Source organism: Arvicola amphibius, chromosome 12 (genome assembly GCF_903992535.2).
Source record: "Arvicola amphibius chromosome 12, mArvAmp1.2, whole genome shotgun sequence".
Lineage (NCBI taxonomy): Eukaryota > Metazoa > Chordata > Mammalia > Rodentia > Cricetidae > Arvicola > Arvicola amphibius.
Genome location: NC_052058.2, coordinates 108,768,861 through 108,794,363, shown reverse-complemented (window position 1 = coordinate 108,794,363; position 25,503 = coordinate 108,768,861). Strand labels below are relative to the sequence as shown.

The 25,503-nt window shown below is 45.1% G+C and overlaps 1 protein-coding gene across 7 annotated transcripts in view; it reads left to right on the top strand.

The window, feature by feature from the left end:
- Positions 1-492: 492 nt before the first annotated feature.
- Positions 493-25,503, top strand: part of Rnf152 (ring finger protein 152) — a 73,671-nt gene continuing 48,660 nt past the window's right edge. For 2 of the 7 annotated variants that reach the window (XM_038349399.1, XM_038349397.1), the window contains exons 1-3: positions 493-832; positions 1,960-2,082; positions 21,770-21,924. The gene's annotated coding sequence lies outside the window, so the exon portion shown is untranslated. Of the gene's footprint in view, positions 833-1,959; positions 2,083-2,761; positions 3,024-14,141; positions 14,163-21,769; positions 21,925-25,503 lie in introns of those variants that run through there. The other 5 variants (XM_038349395.1, XM_038349396.1, XM_038349398.1 and 2 more) reach the window with 4 other exon arrangements.

The window sequence follows — 25,503 nt, the reverse complement described above, 5'->3', positions numbered from 1 at the left end:
GTCAACGCGAGGTCCAGGTGTGAGGTGTCCCTGTGGGCCTCCCCGGGTGCATATGCCCTTCCACGCTGACAGGTTCCTGCTGTGGTTGGGCTCGTGAACTTTTGGGGACAGCCAAAAAGAACCCGCGGGAAAGACAACAGTCTAGACTCCTCTACCCCTCTGTACTGAGTCCTGAGTCCTGAGTCTCAGCTGGGTCACCACCACCTTGGCCAGGCCAGCTGCTCCAGCTTGCGGGCACCCGGGCTCCAGGTCACACCTGATCCCGCTCAGGTCCTGCTTCCGTGCGGGGAAGGCAAGACATCCAGGTGCTTGCTGGTCTTGGGTGGGTCAGGGGCGCGTCCCAGTCCTCCCCTCTCCCGCACCCAGGAGGTTGGCGACTGGGGACAGACAGACACGGACGTGCCGGCCAGGCTGCCGGGTGGGGTGCGGGAGGGGGCGGAGCCGCCGGGGAGGGGCGGTGCCGTGGAGCAGAGCTCAGCCTCCCGCCCCCTTCAGCGCTTGGGTCTTTGGGGTGACACAAAAAGCTCCCGTTCGGTGACCAGCGCCTGGCTGAGGGTGTCCAATCCAGGACGCGGAGGGTGGCGGGGCAGATGGAAGGCGCCGCCTGAAGCCAAGGGAAGGACCGGCCGGGAGCTGGGCTGCGGGAGGAGACGCCGCCACTCTGCCCGCGCCGCCCCGCAACCCGCGGCGGGAGGAGCAGGCGGCAGGCGGCCCCCAACGCGCGTCTGGCAGAGCGCTGCACGCAGCACCGACCCCCGGGATGCTGCTCATGCTTCCCATGCTGCTGTGGCCACAGCCAACATAGCAGAGTCCGAGCCGGCGGCCGAGAGAGGTCAGTGAGTTTCGGTTTGTTTTCCGGCTCTGTATGCTCCCCGGCCCCGGGTGTAGAGGGGGCGCGCGGGAATGCCTGCTCCTAATGAAAACCGGGAAGGGCAACGGTAGCTTAGGATACATTTGGGGGTACCTCTTGGACTGTGATTGGGGTGGCCTATTTGGGTAAAAAAGTGCGGAGCTGGAGTGGAGTCTTCCGGGGAGGTGGTCCCGGGAGTTGCGTTTCTCCCGGGCATTGCTCAAGTTGGGAGCGCGATGGGGCCGTGGCAGCTGTCTCTGGTTCCTCTGAGTCCTGGGATGCCCCTTTGGAGCTCTTGTCCCGGGAGCTCGCCTTGTGCATGAGCTGCGCGCGCCCTTGAAGTGTGAGCGCGCGCGTCCATGCTGTGCCCCCCAGCCTTTCCAAGCCCCGGGTAGTCCCCTGCAGTCCTGTCCTGCCTTCCCAGTCCACAATGTCCTGCTAGAAGTTGACCCAGAGCCATTCTTGGAAAAAGGGAACCGAGTGGAGGGCTAGATTCCAGGGGTCTTTTGTGCCGACCCAGGGGCCTGGGGCGCTTGCTCCTGGAAGGACAGCGGCAGGACAAAGCCAGCTGGACTTGTAGAGAGCTGCTTGGAAAGCTTTGGTCTGGGATCCCGCCTACCGTGGGGGTGTGGTGGTGGTGGGGGGGGAGCGCTGCACAGATTTGGAAACAGTAGGGTAATTGACAAAACAGTGACAGCGACTTGAAGAGGTGGTGGCCCGGGCAAGGAAAGGATGCTCGCAAATTGCAGCCCTGGTGACTATGCGCCCCGGGTTGCCAGCTGTGTGGGTTAACTAGTGTATTTTGCCAGTGTATCTTTGCCCCAAGATGATGGTATTCTCCATCCGTACTCCTATCTTTCTGAGGGATTACTGTTGCTGGTAGCTGTTATACCGCGGGAGAACTTGGGGGCGGGGGAGACTGCAGAGGAGCTGGGAGGTGGTTATTTATTGGGGAGAACCATCATGCCCCTTCCTTGCCCTGACAGCATTCCACCCCTCAGTCTCACCCTCCCGGGACACCCACTCCTATCCCAGTGGCCCTGGAGGGTGCTTGGATTTCTGTCTGTGACGCGTGTATCTAACCCCTTACTGCATATGTTCCACTGCAGGCTGAACAAAGCTGGGTCTCAGTCGCGCTTCCTGCTTGTCAGCCTCTTGCTTCCCCAATGCATATGCTTTCCACTTGATGTCATCACGCAGAAGGGGGTGAAAGGGACGCGCGACAGATCCAGGTAACCCTGCTGATCTGTGTAACTGCCTGGGTGTCTCTGGGTTATTTGGGCCCACAGTGCTGGCCCAGGACTGCTTGGGTGGTTTCTGCTTCCACAGCATTCCCATTTGTGAAGGAGTGGGGGCTGCCCAACCAGGCAAACAAAACCTGCCCTATCTAAGGAACTTCATTTGAATGTCTTGTTCCAACAACAAATTGCAAATGACTTCATCCTTTTTTTTTTTTTTTTTTTTTTTTTTTTGGAGAGGCCACTGGGGGCAGCTTACATTGGAGTGTATTAGTTCCAGTGGATGGTGAAAATTTTGATGCTGCCTGTTCGTAGAAAATTGTACCTGAATGTGGGCTTGGATATAGGCAGTCTTTTGTCTACAGTAGGGACGTCATCTAATGATATTGTAGGAAGGCTGATAATTGTGAAGCCAATGAGAAATCTGACCAGTGCTCAGTTAGGGCCCTGGTTGAGTACAGTGGCCGCCTTAGGAGATAGTACTGTTTCTCTCCCATCTTTTATGGTAATAGCATTTGCCATGTCATGAGCAGGGTGGACTGGCACCAAGTTACTGGAAGGGTTGTTGGGAAGGAGAGAAGGGTTGTTGGGAAGCCTGGAGAAGGCAAAGCTTCAGTTAAGTTTCCACTTTTAGAAATACAAACCATTGAACTCTCCCGCATTTTATCTTTAGGGTTTGGTTTTTTTTCCAGAAAACTCTGGCCTGTTCATCTCTTTTCAAGGATAGGCCTATTGTGATGAGCCTCACTAGATCAGATTAATTTGACAGAGTGCATGGAAACCTCACCTTCAGATGGACCAGGACACACACCTCTGCACTGGCATACAGAATCCCACACAGGGCTGGACTCGGGGTTTCCTTTCCTAGGCAGTCAGATTGCAGAAGGCCACAGGTTCCTGGGATCTTGCGCCCCACGACAGCATCAAGGACTACAGTGAGTGGTCTTTACAGTTCCCCCAATTCCCTTTCAAAATAAAGTTTAAGAAACTTGAGACTCTTGTCATTCAGGTCTAGAGTAGTTTTGCTTTGAAAGGTGACTTTAAAACAAGGAGTGACACCCATGTTAATCCTATCGAAAGCTTGGAAAATAATTAGAAGTGGAGCAGTTATGTGCCTCTTGCTGAAACAAAGACTTTGGGGAGACAAGATTCCTAAAATGGTGTTAGGATGGAGGTATTCTGACAAGTGATTTTTCTGTCAGCAGTAATTCAGGGTGTGTCCTGGGCTGCAGCAAGAAGGAAAACCACGTGATGGAATAACAGAGAATGTAATAATGCAATAGAACCAAGGGTGTGGCTTTTTTAATAGAAAAAAAAAACTCACCTACAATTTTCCATCTAAGAAAACAGTTGCCTGCACATGTAATTGCATGTCCAAGAGCAAAGATAGCCACAGTGTAGTATTAGGTTTTATTGTGATTTTTAACCATGTGCTATGATAACTCATAATGAAATGCTGCTGCATTTCATCCCCCCCCCGCCCCCACGAGGAGTCTCTTTTCCCTGGGGTTTAGCTTTAGGTTGGCATGACTGACCTTTGGTTCCAAAGCTTTCTTGGAACCTAACTCATTCAGCAGATGTTCTTAGGCACTTAATAGATACAGGTCTACGTGATGGGTAGAGACACAGTCGTGAATCACCCTCAAGAGAGCTTGTAGGCAGAAAGAGAAATGTAAGCCTAGTTGTAAGGGACGGAGATAAGGGAAGAGCCTCCGAGGAGGCTCATGTAGCCTCTGCTTGATTATCTTTGTCTCCAGGGTGCTCTCTACTCCCTAAGTGGCTGGGCTGGGTCAGAAATAGCCTTTTTTTTTTAATGAACTTTGAACTCTTCAGTTGGGTTCTCCATGGCTGCTGAGGCTCAACCGATGTAGGGAGGTCATTCTGTTTTCATTTCCTCTTGACCATTGTTCCTGTACCTTCTCAAGGTGCTTCTCACACCCTGCTGTGCATCAAGTTTGAACCAAAGTCTACATTTCTGTGTTACCTGATTTAGAAGACAGATGGGACAGGTAGACTTTTGTGGGCTTCTTTCCAGTCCTTTCCAGCATCGATGTGTTACAGATTTTGCTGTAGTAAGGAGCACTCCACATGTCCCTGCCTGGCAGCTTCTTTCCTGGGCTTACTGAGTAGTAAGGCCAGTCTCTTTGTATTCGCTCAGACCCTAAACTGATAGAGCGTGATGGAGCTTGATCCTAAAGGATCACTGCACTCAAGAGAGGAAGTGGCTCATGTGTCAATCAATTCCGTAATGCTGCCCAGAAGTGTGTTGCACTGTTCTGGTCCCGAGCAAGCTCTATGACCCTTTTAGCTACAATTCAGTATTTCTTGCATGTAAGTGGGAAGAACTGGGAACAGCTGTGCTACACTAGTGACTTATACATTTCTTGTCTCACGGGGCCTGGCTCAAGACTCGGAAGGTATTTGCTGTTCCATGAGCAGTTACTGAGTAAAAGAAAAATGGTAAATACCTTAAAGAGTCTGGTCCACTGACTGGAGAGATGGCTCAGTGGGTAAAGTGCTCGCTTTGCAAGCCTGAGGACAGGACTTGTATTCCAAGCTGCCAAGTAAAGCTGAATGTCGGAGAACACATTTGTAATCCCAGTGTCCCAGCAACAAAGAAAGGAGAGACAGGAGACTCTCTGGAGGCTTATGTGCCAGCTAGCCTGGTGTTTGTGGCAGAGAATGACAAAGAGACACCCTCTCAAACAAGGTAGAAGGTAATGACCAATATCTATGTCCTCTGACCTCCACATGTGTGTTGTGGACATGCACATATTTGCAAACATGCAAACACAGGAACGTGAATTCATATCACACACGCACATACACATCATGTACACACACATTAAAAATACAGATCTTCTCCAACCTGTTATTTACTAAAGTGTTAGTATCTTTACTTATATGATTATTTCATAATTATCAAAAATAGAGAATTTTTCTTTATGACTATCTGGGTGTGGTTTACTCTGCAGCAATAGGCCAGTAGTTATTTCCAAGGCCGATGCTAGCAGGTTTCATGCCCAGCATTATGTAACGCGGAAATGTCTTCTGCAGACTTTTTCTCCCTTACCATCTGCTTCTTGTCTAAGACTTCCTGATTTTGTTTGGAACATCCCAGGATAGAAAGGAGTGGCAGGTGGGCCTAGAGTCACCCAGAAGGTGACCTGCCATAGCTAGCTAAGACCTTAGGAAAAGAGGAGGAGAACAGGTAAGGATGGGTTTAGAACAACTCCTGTAATTTTGATGCTTAGAAAAAGCAATTTGGCCAGGAGGCTTTTTCAGGGCAGTGGACTCACAGGACACCAGAGGGTTCTAGGATATTCATATTTCCATTAACCACCATGCTGTCTATGAGGTTGGTGTGTTTTAAATCCTGTCTTGCCATACTCCCCATACAAAGAACTGGGTGCTGTGGACCATGCCTTGCAAAGGGTGTGACAGCCCTGGCTGCTTTCAGAGAGACAGTTGCTTTGGGATGAGCTGGCCACTTAAACACCATTGCCCACTTTGAGATGACTGCTGGGACCCTATGTGCATAGATTAGAATCTTTAAGATTTGATATGTACTTTAAAGCTGAACAGAGAATTTAATGAAATAGTATTGCTTTTGTCACCTTGAAGTAATTTTCAAAGATACATTGAAGTGACACAGTAAACTGAGTTAATCTCTGAAATTGCAGTGCTTTAGCCTAGTGATGCAGAGGCCACCCTTGCAGCCCAGCTTCATCTGAGTGCAACACTGGGAGGAGAGCGGAGAGGGACTTATGGAGGAGGCAGCTCCAGGGCTAGGCCAAGGGCGAACACAGTATGAGCAAGAAAGATAAGAGAGCCCCGTAAAGACTCACCTTGAAGGACATTTAAGCAACTTTAAAATGTATTTCTATATTCTATGTGACCTCTTTAATGCTCTTATGAAGTTGGTTATGCAGGTGGAGGACACTTGTGGCAAAAAGAGTGCTCCCTGCCACCTATTGTCACAAAGCCCCAGTAGTCAGAAAGGAGGGGTGGGGAAGAAGGCATGGTTCTGCTTCTTCTGGGGACTCTCTTGTAGTGCTGTGGGTCCCAGGAGTCAGTGTCCATGGTTTACACATATTTCTGGGAGGGAGCTTGTGTTCCTATTTTTCCTTTTGTTTTCTCTGGTTTGACCCCAGAATTCCTTTTCAGTCTTCATTTCTGCTTATGTGTGTACACATGTAGAAGTCAGAAGACAGCTTGGTGTTGTTCTAACTCAGACACCACCCACTTTGGTTTTTCAGATGGGGTCTCTTACTGGCCTAGGGTTCTCTGAGTAAGGCCGGGATGAGTGACCAGCAAGCTCTGGCTACCTGCTTGCCTCTGCCTCCCTGATCTTGGCATTATAGGCATGTACCACCAATAGTTTTCCCAAAACTTAATTGCCCTTTTCTTGGTTCTTGTGCATTGTGTGGCCTCAGAATACTTCCTTTTCCCTTTTCCCATCCTATTGCTAATGGCTCACTTCTACTCTCAGCTCAACATTTAACTGGGTCATTTGATCCCTTAGTGATCCTTCATTATCAAAATTCTTTGGAAAGATTGTCTCTGCTGTCTCATTTCATTCAACCTCTTCATTCATTCATATTCATTTGTTCATTTATTCATCCATCATTCATGACAAAGAGCACTACATTGTTAGTCAGTATTGGAGTGTCTTTCTGTTTAGTTATTATATCATAGAAACTTATCAAAGCTAACTAACATAAAGGCAAGTGCTTTAAAGAGATGTCCGAGGATGTCTTTTGCCCTAGATCATGAGACCCTTCAGCCATTGCCCTTCTGGGTGCTGCCCAGCAGTGAGAGAGGGTAGCCAAGGGGCACTTCCCTCCAGGGGAAGGCAGCAACTGCTATCTACATGATCTTTTCCTTCAAAAGCTCCTACAACAGGAGACCTGGGTGAAGCTCACACCACTTGGTATTTACCACCTTGTTAATGCACAAGGAGTGATCAATAAATACCTTATTGTTGGTGAATCTTTGACATAGGAACTGATTTTGATCTACCATAATGGAGGAATTATAGACACTTTTGTCCTATATTCTTAAAGATTAGAAAGAAGTTTGTTTCTAAATGTATCCTCTGATTATGCAAATAATGATTAAATATGGAATTAAACTTGAATACCAGGCTGCCCTTATCATAGCACTATGATTGGAGGATAAAGATTCTTACTGTTGGTCATTCTAGCAAAACTGGTTTTTTTTTTCAGCCTGTTTTTGTCCGTTACTTACAAAATCAATCAGTCAATCCACCAACCAATCAATCAATCGTCTCCTTGGCGACACTGTGCTAGCAACACAAGGACTTCCCGTCTCACCAGACGCCCATGCACATGAGTGATCACGGCACCAGATGGACTGAGTGACAAGGCCGACCACCGGTGGCATGTCCTCTCACAGTTGTCTTTGTGCGACCTGGTTTCTTTTGATTCTAGAATTGACGTGACCGATCACGAAGGAGAATGTTATTATTACAGAGAGAAATATATTCAACTTCTGGGAGAAGCTGGACAGGAATGCATTCATAGAAACCATTCTCAGTTTGAAGGCTAGAGAATGAAGCTGAGACAAATGTCTCAAAACCAGTCTGTGAAGTGACGTTCTTTGGCAGGTGTGCCAGCTGCTACGTGGTTTTGTTTGGGTTAGTAGTGTGAGATTATGAATGGCTGGAGAGCTAGACAGGGTGGTACTTGCCTTTAATCTCAGCACTTATTTATTTTACTTTATTTTTTTTATTGAAATAAGGTCTCCTAGAGTCCACATTGGCCCCAAACTTTATATGTAGCTAAAGACAACCTTGAACTCCCATTCTTCTCCTTCCCTTCCCAGTGCTGGGATTACAGGCGTGCACCACCTTACTAAATGTATTTATTTATTTTGTGGCTTGGGCATTGAACCAAGCAAGGTAGAGGCAACAGGTTCAGAAGTTCAAGGTCAGCTGAAGTTATTTACTGAGGAGCCTGGATTACATGAAACTCTGTCAAAATAATAACCACCGAAATAACAAAAACAACACAAACCAAACCAAAACAACCAACCAACCAAACAAACAAACCAACCAAACAAACAAACAAAAAACTAGTTAGGAGCACATTAGAGGACTTTGTATCCTTTGGAGGGCAGGGTCAACCTTAATTAGACCAAGTGGCCCTTCATTTTCTCCTGCCCTAAGACACTGATACTTCAAAACCCCCAAGGCCGGATCCTAAGGGAATATAACCAGCACTTGAAACATTAATCACCAGTGAATAAGCCACATATTGGATAAACAATTATATTTATTTAAGTAGTTGGTGCTTGTCTTTACCAGGTACGATTCTAACAAAAGTCTCTATTTTGATACAGTTTAGTGTATATACTTAACTCAATATTTTTGTAAATACAAAGCTAAAGTGGAAGAGAATAAAAGAAATGTGTCTGGTACTATCTCTCAATTTCTGATTTCTTACTGTGTGTTTTCATGGCCCTGCTCCCAGGGAACGGTTTGAAGCAGGGAATTTTTAAAGTGTGGCGGCTTTGTGTTTGACCTTGAGTAACTAAGGGCTGGCTGGGCATTGTTTCATTTTAAAAGTGGGACAGAATCAACCTCTTTGAGCTATTGTGGGAACAAGACAGACAGACAGACAGACAGACAGACAGACAGACAGGATATTGATAGATTATTAGAGATTACACAGCATGCTGTACACGTGGGAAGCACTAATAAATGCAGCTATTATTCACTTCAATTTTATTCAACATCTGCCACCCATCAGTGAGCAAGCCTGGTCTAACCAGCAGGTAAGCTAGCCTAGGAGATGACTTCCCCTAAATATTTATAAGCCTACAATAGTTACAGAAGGGTTCCCTGTGTACTTTATTGTCATTGAGGACTTAACATTGAAATATTGGGGCATCTCTATGACATTTTTCTCAAGTGGTTTGTAGTTTCAAAGGAACTACTGCTCAGGAGGAAGCTGGAGCCAGCTAGAAGCAGCTAGAGGCAACAAGTCAGAAAGAGAATGAGGAAGCCAGAACTGCCCAGCTGACTTAGGACAACAGCTCCTTTCTCCAAGCCCAGTGAAGGACACACCAGAATGATCTTGTTGGAGCATTGAGTCGTACTTGTGTTTGCAGTCCTAACAAGCTAGTCTCTTAGCATCCTCAAGAGGCCAGTTAAAGAGATAAGCAATAGAAGCCGGAGCAAAGGCTCAGCCATTAAAGAGCACTTGCTGCTCTTACAGAGGACCCAGATTTGGTCCCCAGAACCCACACGAGCACTTACAACCATCTGTAACTCCATTGGCACCCTCTGATCTCCATGAACACCAGACACATTCCTACATATACATACATGCAGGTGGATACTCATACACATAGAAAACAAATCGGAAGTTTTAAAAAAGAGACAAGCAACAGTGAAAAGCAGAGAAAAGAGATTTAGTTACTGTGGGTAATAGGGAAGAGGGACAGATAAAGAGGTACAGTGATCCCACAGTCCGTCTTCCGAGTGCTGACGTGAGGGTTAGATTTAAACAGAGGACTTCTGGTTCATTGTTGACCTGTCGCGGTCTCAGCTCCAGCTCTCCGGACATGGGGTCTGGCAGGTTGCAGGCGCTGTGAGAAATCTCTTCCTGGGAGGTAAGTTTTGCACCCAGGCTCCTGTTTTTTCCTTACCTTGGAATGAGAATCCTGGAGAAATTTCAATGCCTTGGGCCACTGCTTCTGCAGTCTGATAGCCAAGGGGAGAGACCAGGGGTTTGTTTGTTCAGTATGTCACTCGTGTGAGAACCTCATTAGTCTGCCCCTTTCCTGGGCTCAGGGGCTTGTGCAGAGTTTGCCCAAGGCTGACTATTACATAGGAACACCTAGGTCACAAAACTCCATTTTAACGCTGAACAGCCAGAAGAAAGTCGTGGCAAATCGCCTTTCTCTATAGAGGTTCTGTTGTGTGTTATGGTTGTTGTATGCCATGCTAAAGCAGACATTGTGGGCATTTGACCAGCTCGGGCATGAGGACGGTGAAGGGGAGGATTGGACCGAGCAGAGAGAAGGTGGCCCGATGTTGTTCGTGCCCTTGCTTAGGAATCTACATTCTGGAATAGGGCTTTGCTTGCTGCTACTCTTCTGTTTCTATTTTTTAAAAGAAAGGCCCTTTAATGAAGACAACAAAATCAGACAATATAATAAGTAAATAAAAATATACTAGAAATACAAAGCTAATGAACTATTTCAGAAATTGCCTTTACCAGTGGCTGCTCCTGAGCTAGCCAGGCTGTTGTCCAAAGCTAGGAACATGGCAAGCACTCAACAAAGACTTGTTTGGAAGCAGTGAGTTCTTTAGCAGTCACTTAAAGAGCCACACAAAGAAGGCGTGGCGCCTCTTCACCCCGAGTCCTGGTCAGGCTATGCTTGCCGATCACCGTCAGTGTTGAACCAGATCACACTGAGTCGCTTGTAATTGGAGGGGTTTGATGCTAGATGTACTTTGCTGTCTTGGTGCAGTGGCTTCTGGAGTATGTTTATGTAGGAGTCTGTCTTCCATGTTTCTCTTCTTAGGGAAATCACACAGCCCAACAGACAATCAAACTGCCTTGTCTTTTGTTCGAAGCAGGGATGTTTCTGGAACTTACCCAGTGTTGTAAACATGACAGAAGCGTGGGCTTGTCTGGGGATGCTGTACACACAAGACTGCGTGCGTTCTTCCCAAGGATTCCAGAGGGATTTCATGATGAATCTGCTACAGCACCTGGGGGAGGAAGTGAACTAGGCCTGTCTCCGTGCTCTAGTATCTCTTGGGAAGAAACCGCTAAGACCTTCAGTCCCACAGACTCTCTAAGTATTTTCCGGATGTGTTAGATGATAACCCCTGTGTTCCTGTCTCCTCGGGAAGGATAGCAGTGCATCCAAGGCTACTATGCTGTTGTGAGCAGAGTCTGCAGTGGATTGCCAGCAACTGGTATATATTCGGTTAGTTTGGTGGTTGTTTCTTCTGCCGCCCTCATGAATGCAGCGTGGGAGGTAATTGTAAGGCATGTATGCTAATTTTTCCCATGGAATCGTTATGATCACTAAGACATCATGTTCACTGTACGCTGAGGAGCTGGATTTCTTTATTCTATGTTACCTCACTTAAGTAAAAGGCAAACAGCTTGCTTGTGCGAGGGGATCTTGGGTGAGCCGATTGCATTTAGTGAATAGCCTTTCTAAAAGCAAAATGCTCAATGCTGGTTTAGTTGGTGCTTTCCTTTTCTCTCCAGCAGTAGAACCAGGTCTATTAAAATTAATGCTTCGTCTATCCTTAGGTTTCTTTTTATATAACAAAATAGTAACTAAGGTATTTGAGAATTACATCCTGATGTAGTTGTCACACTATCCTGCAAGATATTTGTTAGTTTGCCATGGAAAATGCCTTCACTAAGAAGGAAAAATACCTATGTTAGGTTTCAGATCCTATATCACCTAATGTGTGGAGTCTGCCCTTGGAGTTTTCAAACCTGCTCTTTTCATTGTACCCCATAGAATAAGATTTCCTCACGGCCAGGTCTAGTCTGCAATGGAAGAGAGACGCCATGTAGACAGTGTAGAATTCCTTGTAAATTGGGAGGGTAGCCCTAATCAGCTTTGATGTGTAGGCTGATGTAATCAGTGCCACTTGCCTGGTCTTTCTTTGGTTCCATGTGGGGTGGCAACACGAGGTTCTGTAGCCATTTTCCTGAAGGCAAGCATGGCTCAATCTAGATCCTAATCTTGCAAAGGGGGTGTCTGCCTGTGATCTAGAATCCTCCCACTTTCTCTGTGGAAGCCGTTGTCCATAACCTTATTTGTTTTCCCTGATGATTCTGACTTGTAAAGAAACAAAGTTCTTTCTTTTATGAGTTTTTTTAGTCTAGGTAACTGGTAGTATTCTTTATAATCTGTAGTACCGAATAGTTAAATATGTTGTCTCTCCCAAGCTCATCACAGAAGCAGTGAGATGCTGATAGGAAGGAGGAAGAGCGGGTAAGGCAGTGGGAGTGAAGATTTTCATAGAAATACGGTCATTCCAAAGTTCAGTTTTATTCTCAAAATCAGAAGTCTCTGCTGTTTCTGTGGTGATTTCAGTTTCATTTCCAAGCATCTTGCTCAAGCCTGTTGAAGACTCACTGATAATGTCCACCAAGTGACATGGTAGGCTATCAAAGAGTTTTCTTCCCAAACATGTAGAGTTATAAAATTTATTTTACAAACTGAGAGCTGTTGGGTAGGTGGGTGTCAGCTCCAGCACACATCTGATAGATTGTTCCCGTCCTGTACTTTAAGCACTCTGGTTTAAAGTACCTGAAAACCAGTTTGTCTGGGAGGCTAGAACCTGGGAACGTCAAGTGACTTGGCTCAGGGCACATGGCAGGCTTATGCCAGAGCAGGCTATGGTCCTGGGTGATGTGATCACATCTGTTTTCTTTGTGTGTGTTTATGTGATCTCAGATGGTATTGCTCTTCAGATGACATACATCTTTGGGTTTTATTTGTTGTGCGTTTTGTTACCAAGTAGACGAGGCTGGTGTGCTAATAAGACGCAGGGACCCAGCTATCCCTAGGTCCCCAGCACTGGGGTTACAAATGCACATCACAATCCCTGCCTTTTTAATTCAGGTTTGGGATCCGCCTCATCCCTGTTGCTTGCAACACTGCATCAGCTGATCTGTCTCCACTGCTCTGGTCTGTCTTCATAGCCTCACATCTGGGGAGCTGTATTCAAAACAGGGGTGAGGAGCTGGAAAGGGAAATCACTAAAAGATGCTTTAGTGCCACATAGTTTAGTAGAAGAACCAGAGCCCCACACGAGCCTGTCTTTGGGTGCGAGGTGTATGGTTTGGATGTTCTATTTGCCCTAATCACTCTGCTGTTGACTCAAGGGCCATCTTTGAAAATGTTGGTGTCAAATTCTTTCGGGAGTCTAGGAGTGGCTTTCACTATCGTTTGAGCATTCCACTGTGCTGGGCAGCTTCTGTGAAGCCTGGTGGTGTGAGCTGCTTCTACAAGTGTCACTTTTTGAAAGTCAATGTTTGCTATTGTGTCAGGTATTCCACGAGATGCCAGGACCCATACCTTTCTTGAATGCAGTACCAAACCCTACATTTGACCAGAAAAGTATTTTACAGCCGTCTTCTCTTACTATTGCCCCTCATTCCAGGAAGAATGAAGTCTGTCTTTCGATAACTCTGTTCCATGAGTCATGCCATTCCCTTGTATGCCGAGGAAGAGCTGTAGGATGTGCCGCCGAAGGCCTCTTTCCTCTTCACCCATCTGTGGGTCTCCTCCCAACTCCCACAGTCGGAATTACCTCCTTCCACTTGCTCTCCTTAATCTCATCCTCTTTAACTCTGCATGACGCTGCCATCCCCTTCCATTGTGAATTCTTTGACTGTTGGGACCTTGACTTGGAAAGGAGTTCAGCTGGAGGAAGAAGAGATTAGTAAATGACCCATGCGGGACTGCTGGGAGTGATTAGTGGAAAGTGACGATGGATTCCAGTGTGTACATACAGATGACTGTGACAGAGAATAGCCCATTGAAATCTCAGCATTTTAACAGTGGGCTTGGATGTTGTGGAGGCACCTAACTGTGCTGTGGGATGTTTAATAGAGTCCCTGAATTCTACCCACTAGGTGCTGTTGTCTAACAATCTGATAAATCTCTATATTTGAGGAGATAAAATTACCACCAATTGACAATCTATATATTAGACCCCAGTTGCTTAGCATCATGGGATGTACACAGATGTGAGATAAAGCTCAAAGGGGGGTAATTCTTTACAACTCCTCTTGCTTTGACCTACTGATCAGCTGTTGAGGGTCCAGGGAGGTCTCTGGATGGATGACAGATGGAAGAAACTTGGATCCCCAAAGTGACCATGTGGAAGAGAGCCCGGATATCCAGTGACTCAGAATGCAAGGTGAAGAAGAGGAGAAGCGTTTTTGCATGAGGCTGCTGAGATTTGGGGACACTTGCTTTAGCCTTCAGTCTACCCTTACAAATCTTTCCTGGCACCAGAAAGAAGGGAACCAGCTGAAGTGTATGGACCAGTCTTCCAGGTATGCGGGAACGTAGGGATTCCAGCCATCATGAGACAAAGGCCAGAGCTTCTGCATGTTTGTTTTGTATAGTATCAGCCTGCTTGCTATAATTCATGTAATTAGTATATTCTGTCTAAAATCAAGATGATAAAATGAGTTTGCTATTCCTAACACTGTAATCATTTGGATATGAGAGTACCTGCCTGTGCTTTGAGTAAACAGTGATCAAGCATCAGGTTTACTAGCTGTTTTGATCTTGCCCCATGTATCTGAGTCTGTAGCATGAGACCAAACTGAGGCACTTACAGCAGTGCGTGTTTAATGTATCTTAATGTTGACAGGTGTTGATGCCCTGCAGTCACAGCTATTAACCACACCATCAATGAACAAATCACTGTATCATTTGAGCATCTTTGAAGCAGACTTCGGTATTGAAAGTCCTTCTAAATGATGTGGCTTAAAAACCTGGGCTCAGAACTTGCTTATCAGACTAAACTCAGCATACAGTGGTAGGCTTCTTTTGTAACAATTATCTGTGTTTGCATTTATGTCGAATCATTGGTCAAAATATGTAAGTCCAACAGTTTTCTTTGGGGCCCATCTGGATGACAACAACAGTTGTATTTATGGACACAATGGCTATTTGTGTACCAGCCTTTTGGTGGCTGAAAGCTTTCTGTTGGTTTGACTCAGGGCCTCATCTGACTGCTCTGTTGACTAGGATTCTGTCCATTCTACGGAGAGCTACTCCCGTGATGAATTTCATCTTGTCTATCACAACCTTTGCCAGGCTACAGAGGATAATCAGACTTGACAGCAAGACAGTGAAGTCTCTTTCTAGTAACAATGCTGTAGACATATAACTTACAAATACCTATATTTATCTGTATTTTGTGCATGAATCGAAACCTCACGATGGTCCTGTAGGGAGAGGTAGAAGGTTATGTCAGGAGCACTGAGATACAGATGAGGACAGTCAGGTAGAGAAATTAGATACCTCTCCCATAGTCACAAAGCTGGGATTAGAACACAAACACAGCTCAAGAATTAGTGGACCTTGTGGCCATTGCAGAATGCTGACTCAGCTCTCACTCTGTCCAGAGATTTGTAACTTCATCTTTGGAATGAGCAGTTGTGTGTGGCACTGAAAATCTTCTTGGTGTTGTGCCTCCTTGTGTGTGGGTCAGGTAATTTTCCAACTTGGCTAATGCCTTTTGCGTCATGTATTCCATAACATTTCATATCAGAAGGTCCTAACTTAGCAAGGTGATGGATTACTTTTATTGAAAGAGGCTACCTTGCAGGAGTAAGAATATCTGTACACAGGATACAAATGCCAGGTCATAATAGATGAAGTAATAGTACAGTTTTAGGGGGTGAATAACTTTGCATCAGAGAACCTAGGGAGGATTTGTGAAAAAACTAGCATCCAGCATCCTTTGAAGACTAGACAGCACTTGTCAGGCTGTATGGCTGGCGAGGAAGGCAGTAACACAACGAACAACTGCAGGAGGTAGGAGAGGGTGCATCTTATCCTCTGGAGAGAAAATAGTGTGCATAGCTGGAGCATGGAGGATGCGTGGCTGGGGCATGGAGGACGCGTGGCTGGGGCATGGAGGACGCGTGGCTGGGGCATGGAGGACGCGTGGCTGGGGCATGGAGGACGCGTGGCTGGGGCATGGAGGACGCGTGGCTGGGGCATGGAGGACGCGTGGCTGGGGCATGGAGGACGCGTGGCTGGGGCATTGAGGATGCAGTAGAAATGTGTGAGAAAGGAGGGAGACAGCTGTTGAGAATAGGGCCTCCACAGTTACTTGTCAAAAACATAGGTTTTGCATCAGGAGGAGGAAGTGAGAGCATGAAGCTGTTTTTAAATGATGAATCCAACAGTATTTAGTATGAATTGAAGCAGAGGACAAAAAGATGAGGATATACCCGAGGCCCACAAAGATATGGTGAAGGCTTAAGCCTCGGGGAGGGGAGTAAATGAGTGCCTGGGGTCCTCAGAAGAAATTCATGAATTTTGGGGTATGGCCCAATGGTAAGAAGCAGGGGAATAAATTTTATTTTCCTGCTCGAGTTAATAAAGAGTGTTGACAAATTCTAGTTAAGGGCCAGACTCGGAGAAATCAGTGTTGACCTTGAAAATGACATTGAATAGAGGCCAGCAGCACCTATGGGAGCCCATCTCCAAATGTCCACATGGCTCAGACTAAACGACATTGTCCACAGTGAGAAGGACTCCTGGAAAGTTGTCTTTAGAAGGACACAGCTCAAAAATCTGATGGAACAAAGGGAAAACAAATGGCTCTTAAAAGAGAATATTTGCATGCTCTGAAATCAATGGTGTTATGTTAGCATTGTAGGGTAGATTGATTTATAGTTATTGCTACCAAATTGATATGATTTCTCCTGGACTTAAACTATTTAAAATATTTTCCAGACTTTGTATAAAATTAGTTCCTGTGGTGGCCTGGCTGAAGCATTGGGAATCTAGTGAAGGTCCCCTCTCCACACAAACGGCTTAATTCTCCAGTTCCCAGACAATACTGGAGCTGTTAGTTCCTCAGGAATCTTTTGCCCATTATTCTTCTACCTTATGCAAACCCTGACTCTGCCTTGCTTGCTCCCTTCAGAGGCTATCTCTGCTGCCTCCAGCATCCTGCAAGCCTTAGTGCTGCCTGAGCACACCCAGCTGCTGAGCAGGCAGTGACAGATGTACACTCTTTGAAAGGTGGGCCCAGCTGATCTCTACATTTCTGGCTGTAGCTGGTTCTTTTTACTATTAAAAAGCATGAAACACTATATTTCTACCTAGTTTCAGATCTCCTTAAGGACTGTAGTAATAACATGCTTTTTATTTTATTGTTTGTAAAATTTCTCCACACTATTTTGGATATTGTGTCCGCCATGGTGTTGGTTGTTTGAGGGCTCTATCATCGAGAAACTCTTTTATTTTTATATAAACTAATTGCAACATGCTAGGTGGATACATAGTCAGAATTGTAATGGGTTGGTTATTACCACTGGCTTAGCCAAATGTGTTTATTGCTTAGGAGACGTTGACATGTGAGTCTCTGTCTCTGTCTCTGTCTCTCTCTGTCTCTGTCTCTCTGTCTCTCTGTGTCTCTGTCTCTCTCTCTCTCTCTCTCTCTCTCTCTCTCTCTCTCTCTGTGTGTGTGTGTGTGTGTGTGTGTGGTATAGGAGTTGAACCCAGGGTTTAAAAAGGATGAATGTGCCCTCTGTCACTGAACCTGCTCCCTTAGAACTAACCTTTGTGTGGTCAAATTGTGGAGAACTCTGTTCAGGTTGCAAAAAGAGTGAGCAGTGGTCTGGGGAGACAGATCAGTCGGTGGAGTACTTTGCTATGCGGGCATGAAAACCGGAGTCCCATCCCTAGCATCTGTGCAAAAGGATAGGTGAAGTAGCAGACACTGTACCCACAGCAATGGAAGGTGGAGATTGGTGGATCCCTGGGGCTCATGGCCCAGCCAGCCTAGCTGAATCTGTGAGTTTCCAGCCAAGAAAAACTGTGTCTCAAAAACAAGGTGGATGGAATCCTGAGGACTGATACCCGAGGCTGGCCCATAGCCTCCTCAGACATGCACATGCATGTCCCCAGACACAAGCATGTGTACCTGCATGTGCACTTGTGTGAACACATGCACGTGTGTGCACACGCACGTACACATGCACACATGCAATTTGCAGTGGTAATCCCAACCAGGTTTTAAATATGGAGGTTGCAAGTTTTGAATAAAATTTTAAATAGTAGCCCGGCGGTGGTGGTGCACGCCTTTAATCCCAGCACTCGGGAGGCAGAGACAGGTGAATCTCTGAGTTCCAGGCCAGCCTGGTCTACAAGAGCTAGTTCCAGGACAGGCTCTAGAAACTACAGGGAAACCCTGTCTCGAAAAAACCAAAAAAAAAAAATTTTAAATAGTAAGTAACTTTGGTATTTGTACCTTTGAAACTTAAAAATTAACGACTAACAAGTACTAAATCCCAAGCCTTCTAAGTTTTTTTCCACTTGGATTGTCATAGTAATTTAGAAATAGATTATGCATTTTAAATATACATTTAAATGTTTATATAATCTTAAATATTTTCATTAATTCTTTGAGAATTTCACACATTACTTTGACCAGTGTTCACCCCTCCCCCAGTTCCTTCCATGTCCACCCCTCTCCACCTTTCCCTCTATACTAACTGAACTTTGAACTTTCTGCTTTATTTTCTCCGAGTCCAGTTTGTTCTGCCTCTTGGCAGTGGGGCCTATCCTGGAACACAGTTGGCCTATCAGGCTATTAAAGAAAACTGACTTTAGCTGTCTCCGAAGGTCTTCAGTGCTGGTGGCTCCTCATCGTGGGGTGGGATTCTGTGTCCACCTCCCCATCTCTCCACTCCCCACACAGGGGTTTTCTCCAGCTTGAGCTTGTACAGCTCTTGTGTATCTGCTCCGTTGTATGCAGAAAGCATCATTTCCTTACTGCCTTCTGAGGGGGCGCGTACATTCCGCTTAGAGCCTAACATGGCAGTCATTTATTCTCTGCACTTTGAGCAGTCAAAGGTCTCTGTATGAACCGCTGTCTTCTGAGAGAATCAGGCAGAAAGCACAACAGCTCAGATTGTTCTAGAAATCAGGAAAATGAGGATGGAAGTAGCACTGAGAGACTCTCTGCTATTATACTACTGTGATCTTTATGGCAGTGGGGCTGGGAAAACGACTCAGTGGGTAAAGTGTTTGCAAGCATGAGGATCTGGGTGTAGAACTCAGCATCCACCTAAAATGTTGGGTGTGATGTCACACACCTGTGATCCCAGCACCTGAGAAGCAGAGGCAAGTGGATCCTGGGGGCTTGTTAGGCTGGCAGCCAATCTAGTCAGTTAGTGAGCTCAAGTTCAGTGAGAAACTTTGTCCTCCTAAAAGATGAGTATAGAGAAAAAGAGCCGTGCTGATTTCTGGCCTCTGTATCTGCAACCATATGTGCACACACATCCACACTACACACATGTTCACCTGGAACCTCTAACCCACTCCTGCTTGATCCAGAAAGCCCCATTCCTGTCTCTCCTAACCCCAACCTCTCAGAGAATCTCCAGCAAAGAAAAGGCACCAAAAGCCCAGTTCCACACTTGGTGGCTGCGGCAGCTCCTTCCCTGAAGGCTCCAGTAGCCCAAGACCCCACCTCAAGTGGTCAGCTTTTAACCATACTTGGGCACAGACTCAGCTTGTAGGGGGCACATCGTCACCCCCCGCCTACAGGGTATATAAACTCCCAGTTTGAGTTTAGGTTTGTAACTTTCTCCAGTCCTGATCTCTGAGACTGGAGGACTTTCCTGGGAATAGCTTTGCTCAAATAAATTTGTTCTTTTACTTTTCAGTTCAGCTTGTCTGACTTACTGTGTCAGTGGATCAACCTATTATTGTGTTACAGAAAACTGATTAACACACATGTGCATTCGCACATACACTCAAAGTTTATAGTGTTAGCTACTGAGAAGTGCCAGTGAAAACACGATGCTCTAAGAAACAAAGAAAATTAGCCAAATTCTCAACGAATTGTTTATTCACTACAAAGATGCGCTAAAAACAGAATCCTCAGAAGTCTGAGGATTTTTATTCCAGACACTCTTTGATAAAGTAATAATAGAGTTTTAATTAATTATCTTATTGTGGTTATTTTGTTTTTGCACCCGAAATTCATCTGGAAATTATAGTGCAACAAATAGCTGCCAGAGCCATGATGGTAGTAATTACATCAATGACATAATTGTGGAAGTAGCAAATGGTGAGTTTATTTAGAGGGAAGCTGGCTTTAGTAGAGCAGCAAATGCCGTCTGAACGCAGAGCAAGCCAGAAAGGAAAGAGGCTGGGAAGATGGGTGGAGTTTCAGGAATGTTTGAGAAGTTAACAATCAAAGTGGCCAGACTTAACTAAGAGTTCTTTTTTCTCTTTTAATTAGATATTGCTGAAGTCATTAGCACTGACATTGAGTTTTATTCAAATAGTTTTGGTCTTTGGAAAGTCTCATTGACCATCAGCTTTTCTGCTCTTGCAGATGCAGAACCCTTTCTGTGATCTTCACAGGAAGGTTAGTTCTCGCTGTGAACATGTTACGAAGTCAGGCTATCCATACTTCCTAAGTGCATTGTTTTCCTTTACAATAGTTGAGAAAGCCTGAGACAGGAAGGGCTGGCTTCGCAGGTCAGGTACTCTGCAGCCCTGAGGTGAACTTTGAATTGTTTCTCTGAGAACAAGACATTCTGTTCATGGTTCAGGAATCCAGGCTGACCATCTGAGGACTCAGCATCAAATGCCACCAGCCAAAGCCCCACCCTGCAGGCTGCTGGGTGGCACCCTGGATTTTGTCATTAAAGTCTCATTCTTTGGGCTGGAGAGATGGGTCAGTTAGTAAAGCAATTGGCGTATAAGCATAAAGACTTCAATTTGATCCCCCGAGCACAGGTAAAAAAGCTGGCATGTGTTGTGGCCTGCACTTGTAATCTCAGCATCAGGGAGATAGAGGTAGGGCGTCAGTGGGCTTCACTAGTTTTCCATCTTGGCCAAAAGCTGCAGATCCCAGTGAGAGACCCTGTCTCAGGTGGTTAGCACCTGAGGCTGACCTCTGACCTCCACACACATGCACACTTTTGTAAACACATGTACACACAATTCTCATTCATTGTGTTGTAGAAAAGATAGCATGGATTTTGGTCTTGATGGGGATCGAGTGTCTTTTCTGCCTCTTGTCAACCCTGTGGTCCTGGAGAGTTACTCAGCGTTGATACACCTGGCAGAGCAGGCAGCACGGCGAGCTCAACGGGAGACTAGCACTGATAATATAGGTGCCGAGCGTTTTCAGGGTACCTGGGTGGTGTGGTTCTTAGAACGACAGGCCAGGGTAGGAGGTGGGGCAGGTCTGGGGACATGTGAAGATGATTCAGAGTTGGGAAGCTGGTGGGTAGACGGATGAATGGCAAGCCCTGGGTCTCGTCTCAGTTCTTTCTGTTTTCTGTCCGTGATCTCTGTGCTGAAATAACCGCACCCCATGTGAAGGGTTACCCTCACTTCCGTGGAATTGGCATAGCTCTACAGATGCCTATACTACCAGGGTCAGGGGTGGGGAGTGTGGCGTGAAAAACCAGAGGAGCCTAAGAAGGTCAAATTCCCTCATCAGGTGCCCTCTGCGTGGTCCCCCTGGGCAGTTTTGTCTGGACTACAGTCAGCTCCTTTTCACTGGGGTTGAAATGAGGTCTACAAGGTATGGTAGAAAAATGAGACTTGCACGGTTTCTTTATTGGTTCACTGTAAAAGAGCTTCCCTGCCCTTCCATATTTTACACCAGGAGAGGAAAAAGTGGTTTGAAGCAAAACCCAAAATGGGCAGAGTTTAGACCAGGATGGACTTCACTGAATTAAAGGCATCTGAAGTTTTTTCTTAAGGTAGAGACATTCGGGGAGTGAGGGACCATTTGGTTCCCTCCTGTTTTTGCTGGGGTGGCAGAGAACCAGAGCGAGCCTGAGCTTAGACTTTAATGAATAAATAAGGAACTGTGGGTGATGAGACATGAAATGTCTCATGCTGTGCCTGTGTATATCGACAACGGTAAACTCTGTCCTAGGAGGCCACGGGAAACAAAACCCGCTTCCCTTTTGAGTGAGGGCCACATCACAGCCACAACAGAATCTGACCACCCAAGCTTCCAAGCCACACAGCCACGTCATACCTTTGTCACCCTACGCGCAGAAGATTGGTGACAAATGTGCACGCAGGAAGGTAAGGTTTCTATACTTTTCACGTTCTTTTTCTGAGAGCGTGATGTGTGGAACACATTGGAATACCTTCCTGGCATCATAAGGTTTATGGTGGTGAGTTGTGGGCTCACTCAACTCTCCCTCCAGGGATTGAGTTTGGCGAAAGAACCTTTGGTAGAAGCCTTAATCAGAACGCAATGGAGAGTCTTGAGAGGTAACTGCTTGAGGCTTTCCTCACAGAGCCTGGAGTTTGGCTCCTAGCACTCACGTGATAACTTCAGTTCCAGGAGCTCCGACACCCTCCTCTGGTCTCTGCAGGTGTTGCACACATGTTGTAAACATGCAGACAAGCAGTCAGGCATGTATGCAGACACATGAATATAAACAAAACTAAAACAAAAAATACTAGCAGATTTAGTCCTCTTTAATTGTCCTATTTTCTCTGTAGTAGACTGTCCAAAGATTGTTAACATGTGAACTCTTGCCTTATTTTTATGCCACTGTGCTATGATAATGGAGGCATGCAAACAGAGGTGGTCGGTGCTTAAGGGCTTGTCTGAGCTCCTGGAGGTGATGCTTTCTGATGCAGAGGGAGATGTGTGTATCTATGGGTGCACAGATGGATAAATAAGGGTATGCAGCTGCGTGTTCTTGGGGATAAGCTTCCAATCCTTCCACCGAAGGTGTGAGCATAAGGGAGAATAATGCAGATTAGTTTATACATTATTGCAAAGTGGTTTTCCTGAGGCCCAGGGATGTCAGGGACAAAATTCCACAATTATCTTCTCCTAGGGAGAGTCTGGTCAAGCAAGGAGATGGTGTCTCTAAGTAGGTTTGTTCAGGGGTAGGAGTCATTTTCTTTAAATTCCCCTAAGTGGGTCTTTGTTGGAGACCAGGAACACTCAGGTCCTTAAATGTGTGGCTAGAAGGTGGCCCCTGACCACACATTCCCTCCTTGCTGAGTGTGGAGTCAGTCAGTGCTTGCTAAGATGGAAAGAACTGCCTTCTATGCATGCACGAGGACCTGGGTTCGAATCCCAGACCCAACTGGGTGTGGTGCATGTGCTTAGACTCCCAGTCCTGGGGAGGAAGAGGCAGGATACATTTTTCTCTGCTCCTCTCCTTTCCTCCTCCCTCCCCTTCTACCCTCTCCCATGGTCCCCATGCTCCCAATTGACTCAGGAGATCCTGTCTTTTTCTACTTTCCACATACATTAGATCCATGGATGTCTCTCTTACGGTCCTCTTTGTTGTCTAGGTTCTTTGGGATTGAAATTGTTGGCTAGTTTTCCTTTGCTTTATGTCTAAAAGCCACTTATGAGTAAATACATATGATATTTGTCTTTCTGGGTCTGGGTTACCTCACTCAATATGATGTTTTCTAGATTCAGCCATTTGCCTGCAAATTTCAAGATGTCATTATTTTTTCTGGTGTGTAGTACTCCATTGTGTAAATGTACCACATTTTCCTTATCCGTTCTTCAGTAGAGGAGCTGACTATGACAAACAATGCTGCTATGAACATAGTTGAGCACATGTCCTTGTGGTATGATTGAGCATCTTTTGGGTATATACTCAAAAGTGGTATTGCTGGGACTTGAGGTAGGTTGTTTCCTAATTTTCTGAGAAATCACCATACTGAAATCCAAAATGGCTGCACCAGTTTGCGCTCCCACCACCAATGCATGAGTGTTCTCTTTATCCCACAACCTCTTCAGCATAAGTTGTCATCAGTGTTTTTGAACTTGGCCATTCTTACAGGTGTAAGATGGAATCTCAGAGTTGTTTTGATTTGCATTTCCCTGATGGCTAAGGCTGTTGAGCATTTTCTTAAAGTGTCTTTCAGCCATTTTACATTCATCTGTTGAGAGTTCTTTGTTTAGATCTGTACTCTATTTTTTTATTGGATTATTTGTTCTTTTGATGACCAATTTCTTGAGTTCCTTGTATATTTTGGAGATCAGCCTTCTGTCCGATGTGGGTTTGGTAAAGATGTTTTCCCATTCTGTACGCTGCTGTTTTGTCTTGTTGATTGTGTCCTTTGCTTTACAGAAACTTCTCAATTTTGGGATGTCCCATTTATTAATTGTTTCTTTCAGTGTCTGTGCTTCTGAAGTTATGTTTGGAAGTGGTCTCCTGTGCCAATGCATTCAAGTGTACTTTCCACTTTCTCTTCTATAAGGTTCACTGTGATTGGTTCTATGTTGAGGTTTTTAATCCATTTGTACTTGAGTTTTGTGCATGGTGATAGATATGGATCTATTTTCATTCTTCTATATGCTGATATCCAATTATGCCAGCACCATTTGTTAAATATGCTTTCTTTTTCAATTCTATATTTTTTGCTTCTTTGTCAAAAATCAGGTGTTTGGATTATAGGTGTGTGGATTGATATCTGGGTCTTCGATTTGATCTCATTGGATCTCTTGTCTGTTTTTATGCCAATGCCAGACTGTTTTCAGTACTGTAATTCTATAGTAGAGTTTGAATTCAGGGATTGGGATGCCTCCAGAAGTTCATTTACTGTACAGGATTGTTTTGGCTATCCTGGATTTTTTGTTTTTGTTTTTATATGAAGTTGAATATTGTTCTCTTGAAGTATGTGAAGAATTTTGCTGGGCATTGCATTGAAACTGTAGATTATTTTTGGTAAGATTTCCATTTTTACTATGTTAATTCCACCTACCCAAGAGCATGGGAGATCTTTCCATTTTCTGGTGTCTTCTTCAATTTCTTTCTTCAATGATTTAAAGTTCTTGTCATACAGTTCTTCCACTTGTTTGGTTAAAGTTACTCCAAGACATTTTATGCTATTTGTGGCTATTGTGAAGGGTGATGTTTTTCTGATTTCTTTCTCAGCTCATTTATCATCTATGTAAAGGAAAGCTACTGATTTATACCCTGCTACCTTACTGAAGGTTCTTTTATGTGTTTTAGAAGTTCCTTTGTAGAATTTTTGGGGTCACTTATGTAAACTATCATATCATCAGTAAGTAGTGAGAGTTTAACTTCTTTTCTGATTTGTATCCCCTTTATTTCCCTTTGGTGTCTTATTGCTCTAGCTAGAACCTCAAGAACTATATTGAATAGATATGGAGAGAGTGGACAACCTTGTTTCTGATTTCAGTGGGATTGCTTTGAGTTTTTCTCCATTTAGTTTGATGTTGGCTGTTGGCTTGTTGTATATTGCCTTTATTATGTTTAGGTATGTTCCTTGTATCCATGCTGTCTCCAACACCTTTATTATGAAGGGATGTTGTATTTTGTCGAAGGCTTTTCCAGTATCTAATGAGATCATATTTTTTTCAGTTTGTTTATATGGTGGATTACACTGAGAGATTGTCACATGTTGAACTACCCCTGCTTCTCTGGAATGAAGCTGACTTGATCACAGTGTATGATTTTTTCCGATGTATTCTTGGATTTGGTTTGCCAGTATTTTATTGAGTATTTTTGCATCAATGCTCATGAGTGAGATTGTTCTGTATTTCTCTTTCTTAGTAATGTCTTTGTGTGGTTTGAGTATCAGAGTAATTGTAGCTTCATAAAAAGAGTTTGGCAATGTTCCTTCTATTTCTATTGTGTGGAACAATTTGAGGAG